Source organism: Pogona vitticeps, chromosome 14 (assembly GCF_051106095.1).
Source record: "Pogona vitticeps strain Pit_001003342236 chromosome 14, PviZW2.1, whole genome shotgun sequence".
Taxonomy (NCBI): Eukaryota; Metazoa; Chordata; class Lepidosauria; order Squamata; family Agamidae; genus Pogona; species Pogona vitticeps.
Window position 1 is genome coordinate 9,441,634 of NC_135796.1, and position 11,397 is coordinate 9,453,030.

General features: G+C 44.7%; 1 long non-coding RNA gene across 1 annotated transcript; it reads right to left on the reverse strand.

The window, feature by feature from the left end:
* Window positions 1-3,802: 3,802 nt before the first annotated feature.
* On the reverse strand, window positions 3,803-11,186 carry LOC144584767 (uncharacterized). Its single transcript, XR_013539194.1, has 2 exons — window positions 10,432-11,186; window positions 3,803-6,322 (listed from the first exon to the last, which is right to left on the reverse strand). It is a non-coding gene; the product is annotated as an uncharacterized LOC144584767 (long non-coding RNA).
* Between the last annotated feature and the right edge of the window lie 211 nt (window positions 11,187-11,397).

An 11,397-nucleotide genomic window follows, 5' to 3' on the forward strand; every position in this document is an offset into this window, starting at 1 on the left:
CAATAAGAAGAATAGATCAAACTGATCAAAAGGGCAACAACAATAACATTAACAGTAATAATCAGAATAATAAACATAACAATAACCATCATAATAATAATCATAATATTCATAAAAATGTACAAAGACAAACAGGCCACAAATCACACACACTCCGGCATCTGTATACAAATGCCAGGGTTTAGTCCTTTTCTCTGTGTATTCTTCTCATAAGTGTATTTTTGGCCTCAGATCTAAATGTGTGTGTGTGTGTGGGGGGAATATTGAACCATCACAGGTACCAAGGCAGAGGATATTTATATAAGAAATAGAAACACTCTTACATAGATATATCTGCGTGCATATCATGATCATCATCTCATTAGAACAATGGAGCTGAAAGGTACCCTGGAGATCATGAAGAAAAAAGGAGAGATTTATCTACTTTCCATGAGGGGGAATAGACATCTTCAGAGTTAATTGTAGAAGGTGCAGAATCTTTATCAGGGTAACCCTCAAGGGGAGAATCTCAGCAGGGACAAACACCAGCTTTTGAGTTTGCCTCGAAGTCTATCAAGGTCCTCAGGGCTCTTAGGAAGGTGTTCAAGCCGAAAATCTCAGCTCTTACCCATCTCAAAGGAACACCTGCAGAGAAACTCTGAGAGTTGATTCCTATGAGTCAAATCAAACGTAGTGAGTGTAAGGCCTGAAATAATGTGGTTTGCACATTTGGGGCAAAAATATGGAAGGCCCTGATGTGGTGTGTGGCCCAAAAAGTTGCAGAGCTTCTACTTTGAGCCCCATCTTCCTCTCTGGCCTTCTTTCTGTGGTGCTGAGCTCTCCCTCCATGGCTGTTGCCAGGCTAAATGGGGATGATGGATCCCAATAGTTCTTCAAGAAGCCCTTCCTGCAGGATACTCAGGGCTGCCCCATTTCTTTTTGCTCTCATGTCACATATCTCCGCAAGAGACAGGATGGTCTGTGGTGGCCAATGAGCGGAAGATCAATTTGCATAAAGGGGCCATTTTCCAGTTCTGTGTATTTTTAAGGAAGGAGCAAAACAAGGTGCCAGGCAGAGTTTTCAGCTTCAGGAATTGAGACGTTCTTTTGACTCATCGGGATGGCCTGGCTTCTGCTTTTCTTATCACTCCTCAGTTCCTTTGCAGGTAACCAAGTGAAGAGCTAAGTTTATTAGAATATAAAGGTCAAGAAATAAATAAACAGGAGTCTAACAGTTTGCAGATATTCACACTCAAGATTGTCAGGTGTAATCTTACTTCCTCTCTTTGTTTTTTGCCAAGGTGTTGATTCACAGCACACACTGAATCAGCCTGCCTCCCAATCGGTGTCTCCAGGAGAAACGATTACCCTTAACTGCATGAAAAGCAGTGGCAGCTGGAACAGCAATGTTTACTGGGTTCAACAGAAACCTGGGCAGGCCCCCCATTTTGTGCACTGCAAGAGCTGCAGCAGCAGAGGACCAGGGATCCCCGACCGCTTCACTGCCTATGATTTAGGGAACACGAGATCTCTAACCATCACCGACGTTGAGGCTGGCGATGAGGCTGTTTATTACTGCGTTGTCTGGTCTAGCACTGCTAAGATGTTCCACTGTGTTACACCCTCATGGGGAACTTCGACAAAAACCTTCAGACTTCCTATTGAGAAGGAAGACAGTTTAAAACTTGAAGCACTTCATTGCCTCTTAAGGGGATGTTTCTTTTTATCACAAAAGGGCAAAGTTCCCAAGCAGTTCAGACCTGCTTTGGGCAAAAAAAAATTGTCCCCAATATCATGGGTCCATTCCTTCATGGCAAAATGGAATATTCCAACCATGATGAAGATCTTCTCCAACAAACAGAAGCAGCTTTCCTTTGAAATCCAGTTGCAATTCACTAAACGGAGGGTGACCTTAAAACTGAGTTCATGGGCTTCCTGCCGTGGCAACTGGTAGTCCACTGTGGCAACTGAAATACTGGACTGGGTCTCCCTTTGGACTAATCCAGCAGGACCTTCAGAAGAAGGCAGCACTGTGAAAGAATCATGTAGCTGATCACACTTTTGCCCTTTGGGCCAATAAATGCCTGGATCTGGATCTACATCTGAATCCTTAGAATTTCTATCAGGAAGATAATTTATAATCTTGGGGATTTTCCTTACCTTTTCTCACCATTCCTTTACAGATATCAGTCACTTCAGCAATAAATGTGCCTCTAAGAGAACTCTGACTCTGATTCCAGCATTCAGCTTCTTTTCAAGATCTGGGAATATTTGTGAATTCCCAGACCTGGAGAAAGAAAAGTCACCTTCTCCCTTCCGGACAAACATTGTGTTTAAGTGGGATTGCATTATTTGTTTCTTCTCTTTTAGATTCAGTGCATTAGGATGTGGCCCGTGTTTCTCTTGCTATCCCTCTTCTATTTTCAAAACCCACCATTGACTTTTTTCCAAACTGAAGTCATTCTTAGCATTGATACACATTGGCAGAGAACCAAACCCTCCTGCTCCAGAAGCAGTGGGAGTTCGAGCAAAGATGTGGTCTGGATCCAACAGCAACCTGGGCTGGAGGATGACTGTGTTGCTGTGGGGGCAGCAACACAACAAGAGAAGGTAAGTCCCACCCCGACTGGGCACACCCCAAAAACAAAACCAGTTCACTGCTCAGCTTTCTGGTTGGTTCATGGTGCCACAAATGACAAACAATCAAGAAGCTCGCGTTTTCTAGGTTAGTGTCCATTTCTACTTGTAACATGTTCCTTCTGAGCTCTGGACTCTGTGGCATCTGCTTTTCAGGTGATGACCAGTAGAGGAAGCTCCTGGCCCACAGGATAAATCCAGAGGTGGTTGTTGTTGTTGTTGTTGTTGTTGTTGTTGTTTAATCATTTAGTTGTGTCCGACTCTTCGTGACCCCGTGGACCAGAGCATGCCAGGCCCTCTTGTCTTCCATTGCCCCCGGAGTTGGGTCAGATTCATGTTGGTATCTTTGATGACATTGTCCAACCATCTCATTCCTCTGTCGTCCCCTTCTCCTCTTGCCCTCACACTTTCCCAACATCAGGGTCTTTTCCAGGGAGTCTTCTCATGAGATGGCCAAAGTATTGGAGCCTCAGCTACAGGATCTGTCCTTCTAGCGAGCACCCAGGGTTGATTTCCTTCAAAATGGATAGGTTTGTTCTCCTTGCAGCCCAGGGGACTCTCAAGAGTCTCCTCCAGGACCACAATTCAAAAGCATCAAAATCAAATCCAGAGAGTACCCTCCCCCAAAGGATTTGTACCTGCTGTTTGCTCCAGAAGAAGAGAAGCCCAAGATCATTCAGGAGAAAACAGCATGTTTCTCAATTGACCTCCCTTACAGAGAGATCCACTTGAGTGGCTCCAGGCAGTGGGCCCTTTGATGGAGCCATGATCTTCGTGAACCCTCTTCCACTCCTACCTTCCTCCTCTTAGGACACTAGGCTGTCATCCCCTTGCTTGTCTTCCTCTTTCAGGAGGGGGATAGAGAAGGGTCCACTACTTCCTGTTCAGCCTCTTCATTTGCCAGTCCAGCAGATATGCAAAACATCTGGGAAAACCAAAGGCATGAAAAATGCTCTGACCAGATTGTTCTTATCCGGGGTTTCTTGAAAAGGGAGATGTTGGGCAGTAGCTGAGCACCTGCTTGGCAAGGAGTCTCCAAGACATCGGTGAGGATCCATCCACAACATCTCCAAGGAAGGCTTGGGAGGGAAGGAAACCCCTTTGAAACCATGGAGAGCCACCCCCAGTTGCTGAGATATGTTATGCCAAACAATTTACCTTAAACAAAAGACTGAGACACGAAGGCTTTTCTATTGAAGTTCATTTTATTTACATGAGAACAAAACAAACAAAACACACCACTGCAGTTGGTGGGAAGAAAAACCAATTTCACCTTAATTGTGGGTGATTAGGATTTCTTCAAAGAACAAAGGAATTGGTACAGTCTTATAGCTGTCCCCTCAGGGCGAGAGGGGTGGGCCTTTGAGGTCATTAAGTTAGTTAGCAACAATTCATTGGATTAGTGAAAACACATTTTAGACATGCGCAGAACAATTCACTTTCCCTAAATCGGGCCCCTTGTCTCAACATTCCATGCTTATCTCAGAAAAGCGTGAGACCTTGAACAGAGAAGAAAAGGCAAGGAGAAAGGGGGGGTCGAGGAGCCTGTTTTTACAAGGCTGGATAATCTCTTCTGAATACACACACAAACAGCTTGTTTTTAAGAACAATCTTTTATGAGGCAATTGCCTCATTTGAATAAGTCAAACCTTTTGCTTCTATCAATTCCCCCCCGTTTTTCTTTTTATAATTTCTTTTGACTTATTCACAATTATGAAAACTCCCCCCCTCCCCCAGACCGACCAAAGGTGTCTTTCACTTGGACAGTTTTCATAGGAGCCCCAGGTACAATCGAACTTTACAGGCACCTTCCTGAGGCTTGCAGGGCGTGGTAGATTAGGTGGCTAACTTCACACAGTTTCATACAGGAACAAACAGGTGAGTTTCTAAACTACACTTGCTGCTATTCTCCATACCATGTGGTGCTGAACCCAGCCTATTCCACCACATTTAATTCTAGTCCAGCCTCCATTACTAATTACTGTAACACGGAATTCAATCCAAATTCTCTTGGGGTTTTCTCTAGGGTCATAACAAGTTTGAGTTCCAAGGGAGTCCTGACAAATTTTGTACTCTACCTTGTCAAATGCACAGGAGGTAATATTATCAACACAATTGAAGATGGACTTATAGGTTAAGGTCTGCTGTTCCCTGCTTCCCTGCCTTGTCGTTATTACACAGGGGCAGGTGGATCCTGTAGCTTGTAGCGCAAGGCTCAAGAAGAGCCCTCACACTATCATTATTTTGCCATCAACCCGTGGTCTGCCAATAAACAATTGCCTGATATTTCTCCAAGACATTAGAGGGGTGGGCTTTACCTCTGCTTGTAGTGGGAATTCCATTCCTCGTCCTCTGAATCTAGACTGGGCACTGACCAGGGGCTTGCGTTCTTGCACTTCTAACACGTTTCGTGGTGCACCGAAGATGCGTAACGGAGCCATCCCTTGGGAATTGGTCTTTGCCTGCGCCGAGCTATCAGATTGAATTCTCCACAGACAGCTTGCAATTGGCGTTTTTACAGCCTACAAGCTTCAGTCCACAACCCTTCAGGATATCTCACCTTAAGCACATACCACCTCAAAGCCGGGTTTTCGTCAAATTTAGTTATTCTGGCACTCCAATGGTGAGGGCAAAAATGGCAATACAAATAACAGTAAGGCTCAAAAGGATCCAATCCTATCAGGGGGTCTTTAAGTTTCAGATATTACCTGATACTCCGAGTAAACTGCTGGGAGGTGAAAGTATGAGAGTAGAAAGACCACTTTCTTCGGGGAATGACCTAGTCGGAGTCTGACTCTGATCCAGGGCTGATGTTGCTATCTCTGATTTTAATGAGGGGGCACTGCTTGCAATCTCGGTTATGCCAGAACTCTAGACTTGAAGCCAACTCAGTGCTGGTATACAAAGTTCCATGGCCCTTACCTCGTACCTCTTTGCGTACCATCAATTGGTTACCACAGGCCAACCCTTTGTATTCAGTGTCCCAATAGGAAGTGGTTTGTATCTGTACCTTCCACTCTTCCACCTCCCCTTTTGGTGTTCGACTAATTGAACAGGAAAACCAGGGACAAATTCTACCTGTTATATAGGGAGTTATAGACATTACTCTGACAGCAATTACCCAAATAGTGGTAACCTGGGCAGGACAATAAAATCCGACAATCCTCATTACCACCGAGAACCCCACAAATCTGTAAAAACTCCGTTAAAGATTTTCCTTTCCTCCTCCCAATCAGTGGTCCCCTCGTCCTCCAACACTACTTGATCACCAATTGAATATCTTTTTAAGAAATAGAGTCCCCTAAGACTCTTGTCTATTCTCAAATGTACCTGCCAAGTTTGGACCAGATTATTAACTTTTCTTACTTCTATATACACACTAAAGAAAGGACAATATTTATGCGCTAACCAACTAATGGACATTACATATGTCATTTAAAAATAGTCTTTTAGTCCGTCCTTGGACACAGGCACAACTTTTCACCGTCCCTCAGGGTCGACTGCGCGCTTGGCTCTGGTATAGTGAGTCCAACCAGCTTCCTCAGTTTGGATGACAGTTTCTGTTGTCAATAGAATCTGGAACAGACCAAGCCATCTTGGGGCGAGCGGTTCACTCTCCCATGCCTTGATATAAGCCCAATCCCCGGGGTGGAAGGAATGCACTGCTACCTCCAATGGCGTCTGTTGCACTGAGATGCCTCGCTCCCTGTTATCGGAGAGAATAGAGAATAGGGCCAGCAAATACTTTCTTATAAAGGCATCCTTGAACAAATCTAAATTAAGGCTCACTCTCTGTGTATCTCTGTGCATTAACATCCCAAATTTCCATTCTGCACAGGCTTCAAAGGGCGAGAGTCCTGTAATGCTATGCAGCTGCTAGGGGCAAACCCTTCGGCCAGGGCAACTGCGCTTGTTGCATCAACTATTAATTTGCTCTTTCAAAGTCTGGTTCATCCTTTCAGTTTTTACCCCTGTTGCTAACCATTGATTGGATTAACTCATATCTACAAATAATTTGTTCCAATAAGATTTTACAAACTGTCCCTGCCGTTGCCCGAGCCGTAGGGTATGCCTCTACCCAGCCAGTGAGCTGATCAGTTATTATCAAACACTGATTCCAAAGTCCTGACTTTGGCATACCAATAAAATCACATTGCAAATGTTCAAAGGGGTGGATGGCCAGAAGTCGTCCTCCCATTTCTGTTTTTCTCGGGTTATTCTTATTTACTCTCTGGCAAGGAATGCAGTGGGCTAAAATGGTGTTGGCGTGTGACCACACTTTTCTTCCCTGTATATTTTTGCAGAAAGGCTGAGACCAGAGCCTTAACTCCCCAGTGTCCTCCCTCGTGCAATGCCTTGAGGACTTCCCTGACCACCCCCTCGGGCAGCCATTGTCTTCCATCTCTCAACTTTAGCGTGCCATTCACCATTGTAGCTCCCTGCTCCTCTGTCAATTCAAGCTCCTTTGTGAATACACCAAAGGGGCAGTGATCTCTTTACTGGTAGGAATAAGGGCTGCTAAGAGGGCGGGATTCAATTCTTTTCCTGCCACCTTTCTTGCCACTTCGTCAGCCAGCCGGTTTCCTACTACCTCCGGGGAGTTTCCCTTCTGGTGCCCTGGAATGTGGATAATAGCTACCTCGGACGGGAGGCTCAACGCTTCCAGGGTGTCCAGTATCAACTGATGGTGGGCCAGATTCTTTCCCTGGGATGTAAGTAGTCCTCTTTCACTCCAAATTTTTCCAAAAACGTGGACTACTCCACATGCATACTTAGAGTCTGTCCAGATATTTACAGATTTTCCTGTGCTTATTTCTAAAGCTCTTTTAGGGCATATAATTCTGCTGTCTAAGCTGACATGGACGGGGGAAGGGGTCCAGATTCAACTTCGAACCCCCCCCCATCCTCTCTACCACTGCATATCCCGTTATTCTTTTCCCATTCACTACTCTAGAGGAACCGTCAGTGTACAGGTTCCATGTTCCCTCTATTGCCTCTTCCTGTAGGTCTTCCCTAAACTTTATCTGTAGACCAGTCAGGGCAATACCATCATGTTCATTACACAGTTCCTTCCTGACAGTTTCTGATAAACCCTCAGTATTAGATCGAGTTTTTTTTTTTTTTTAAGGAGAATAGCCTCGATCTGTAGCAGCCTACTGACCATCATCCACCGCCAAGGATAGTCCTATGCTGGTGTGAAGAATGCAGGACAATCGCTTCCTATGTTGCATTTACTCCTGTTCTCAAATTCTTCACCTTAAAACTGGAATATATTTTCTCCTAACGATTTCCGGATTTAGGCTCGATGTAGTTGTTTGTTATAGGAATTAAACCATAACCCATAGTTTGCAAGGCATCCATGCCAATGATTAGATCCTCTGTGGCTTCTAGATAATTCACTCTCAATAAAAATACTACACATTTTAATCTCTTAAAACTGGTAGTGACCCCTGAATGCAAAAGTGACTTCTAAGGAATTCCCACAGAAAGTGCCTATGTAAAACAGGCAAACCATTCCTGGTGTGAAATCAACCCCCCTTGTCTCTCCAGCTCCCACTTTGTGCATCTGGAGAAGCAAGGAGGGGGATCTGAACATTCCCAGCAATTCTGCTTGCTATCTCTTATCTACTAACCTATTTCTTTCTCCTGTCTCCAAATTCTCTTCCCTTGCATTTTATTTATTTATTCTATCACACCTCCAAAGCCTCCTTTTCAATTCAGGCTTTTTAAACACGTACTTCTGCCAATCAATCCACATACTGCATCTGTCATTTTCCTGCATGTTTTTCTGTGGGATTCCATAGTTAACAATTCCCCTAGTGTCTTTTGTGTATGTGTGTGATTTTCCCCATTTTCTAACTACAAATTTTACAGATCTGCATGTGTTTATACAGTCCTAACGCTGGCCGGGATCTCCCTCCCTCAACACCAGGCGATTTTTTTTTCTTTTTTTTTTTCCCTCCTACTCTGTGCCTACTCTTAACCCTTTATACCCCAGTAAGTTTAACAAGCCAAAAGAGCTTTTTCTCATTCCCTGTTCTCCATTCGCTCCTATTTCTCTTAGGACTCTTCCTGAGGATTCCATTTCATATACACTTTTGGATAACATTCTCTGTGTTTTTCATGAACTTTGAGAAAGTTACGTTCCTTCTTCTCTTTTTAATCCCTTTTCCTTTCAGCTAACTGTAGTGCTCAGCTTAGAGCAAACAGTTCTGCTGTCCGAGCTGGCATGCACTATTAGTTTTGTTAAGGATTCCTTTCCTGAATCTCCTTCCTCCTCTAGCTGCATCGCTTGTTGATACACACTTATTTTTCCCTCCTTTATAGCCTTTCCTTTCCCATTTCCCCTCAAAACTCTTTACCTGATCTTGCAACAACTTTCCTTGCCTTCTTTACAACATACTCTCTCTCTCTTTACCTAGCTTCACCTAAGTATTTCCTGAGCCACCTTAAAAGTGAACACAGTCAGGGCCCCTTGCCCCCCCCCTTTCTCTTTCCCTTCTCTTCTGAGCGGGTAGGGCAGAGAAAAACTCCTCCAGTTTCCTCTTCTTGCTACCACCTTTGAGCTTTTCGCTAGCAACTGTCCTATGGGTTTGGTTGTCATGTCATCCATTTTCTGTAACTTGGACTTTATATCTGGGTAACACCCTGACACAAATTCCAATCTCAGAATATTTTCATTTCCTGAATCTTCTGGGTCCAGCCCAGTGTTCCTTCGCATATTGCGTTTTAGCCTTTCCAGATATCCAACTGAACTTTCATTCTTTTCCTTTCGGTTGACCAAAAAGCCAATTTCATGCTAACAGTCTTAGGGACTGTTGCCTCCAACCCTTTCAACAAGAACTCTTTCATTTCTGCACTTCGCCCTCTGATATTTTCATCCTGAAAATCCCAATCTCCAGGGGTTACTTCTGGAAGGGATTCCCCGGCCGCCTGTTCTGTTCGAGCGGCAATTGCCAGAGTCTCCTATGTGACTCCAGCCAGCTGCTTACAAATGTGCAGCAGCTCTGTGGGCTTGTAAATCATAATCCCTAAAGCATCTCTGAGACTTCTCTGAATGGATACTGGGCACTAACTCCCTGCTCTTTCATCTGCCGTGCCTGAGAACGGGTCACTGGTCCCTCGGACAGCGTCCCGTCTTTATTTTCGCCATCCCCCTCCTTTTCTTTTACTGAGGTGGAGCAGTCCAATTTACAAACTCCAATTTTGTCATTTCCTCACCTTGTAACTTAGAGCCTATCAAGTCTCTACTTACTGCCAGTTTTATTTCTTCTCCAAATTTGATTAGGTACCATATCCAAAAATCTACATAAGGGACACGGGGCGGATGGGCCAAATTTTGGCCCTTTAGAACGAATATCAAATTGTGTCTAAACTCCAGAGCACATGGACCATTCCCTTCTCTGTCTGAAACTCCTGTACCTTTTTACAGACTCCCAATGCAGCAACAGCTTGCCCACCGCACTGTTGCCAGGAATTCCTAACTCATTACCACCCCCCCACAAGGGCCTGGAGTCGGGGCGTCCCCCTCGGAATTCCTACCTTGGTCCCCTCTGGACCTTCTGGACCCCCGCGGGCCCTTTTTGGAAGTCTGTATTCCCATCCCACGGGAGACAAAGACATAAGGATAGGGAGGTTGCGTAGAGAGTAAGGGGTCTCTCTGACGCAGACACAAGGAGGGTACAGACAACAGTCGCACACCTTGGCCCAGGGTCCCGGACTACTTCAACGGCCACCTCTGGGAACCGCAAGGTCACTCACTCTTCATTCACACAACAACAACCAACCCTTTCAGAGTTTCCCACTACGACTTACCAGGTCCGTTGATCTGCTGGCTCGTTGATTCGTTGGCCGGCCGGCTTAAAAAAAAACTCTCGCGTTCGTGCCTCTTTCCGAGTTCTTGATGCCAAGCAGCCAAAGCGTCGGCAAGGAAGCGGCTGCCTTAAAAGAAGGCAGAGGCGCCTTCCGATTCACTTCACCGCCGCCTGTTCTGTCTGACCTCAACTGGATCAAAATCCAGCCCCAATCGGGGCGTTTAGAGCATCCCGGACGAGCCCCCAAATTGTTATGCCAAACAATTTACCTTAAACAAAAGACTGAGACACGAAGGCTTTTCTATTGAAGTTCATTTTATTTACATGAGAACAAAACAAACAAAACACACCACTGCAGTTGGTGGGAAGAAAAACCAATTTCACCTTAATTGTGGGTGATTAGGATTTCTTCAAAGAACAAAGGAATTGGTACAGTCTTATAGCTGTCCCCTCAGGGCGAGAGGGGTGGGCCTTTGAGGTCATTAAGTTAGTTAGCAACAATTCATTGGATTAGTGAAAACACATTTTAGACATGCGCAGAACAATTCACTTTCCCTAAATCGGGCCCCTTGTCTCAACATTCCATGCTTATCTCAGAAAAGCGTGAGACCTTGAACAGAGAAGAAAAGGCAAGGAGAAAGGGGGGGTCGAGGAGCCTGTTTTTACAAGGCTGGATAATCTCTTCTGAATACACACACAAACAGCTTGTTTTAAGAACAATCTTTTATGAGGCAATTGCCTCATTTGAATAAGTCAAACCTTTTGCTTCTATCAGATATGAGCTATGCTTTGATTAGCGTATTTTCCTGTGTATAAGATTTTAAACTTTGTTTAAAATCTTTAGACTAAAAATGGAGGGTCGTCTTATACACAGAAGTAAGCTGAGGAGAGAACAAAAACAAGTGAAGGGGAAAGCAGGGATCAAAGCGATCCTGCAGCGCTTTTATCCCTTTCCCACTACACTTGC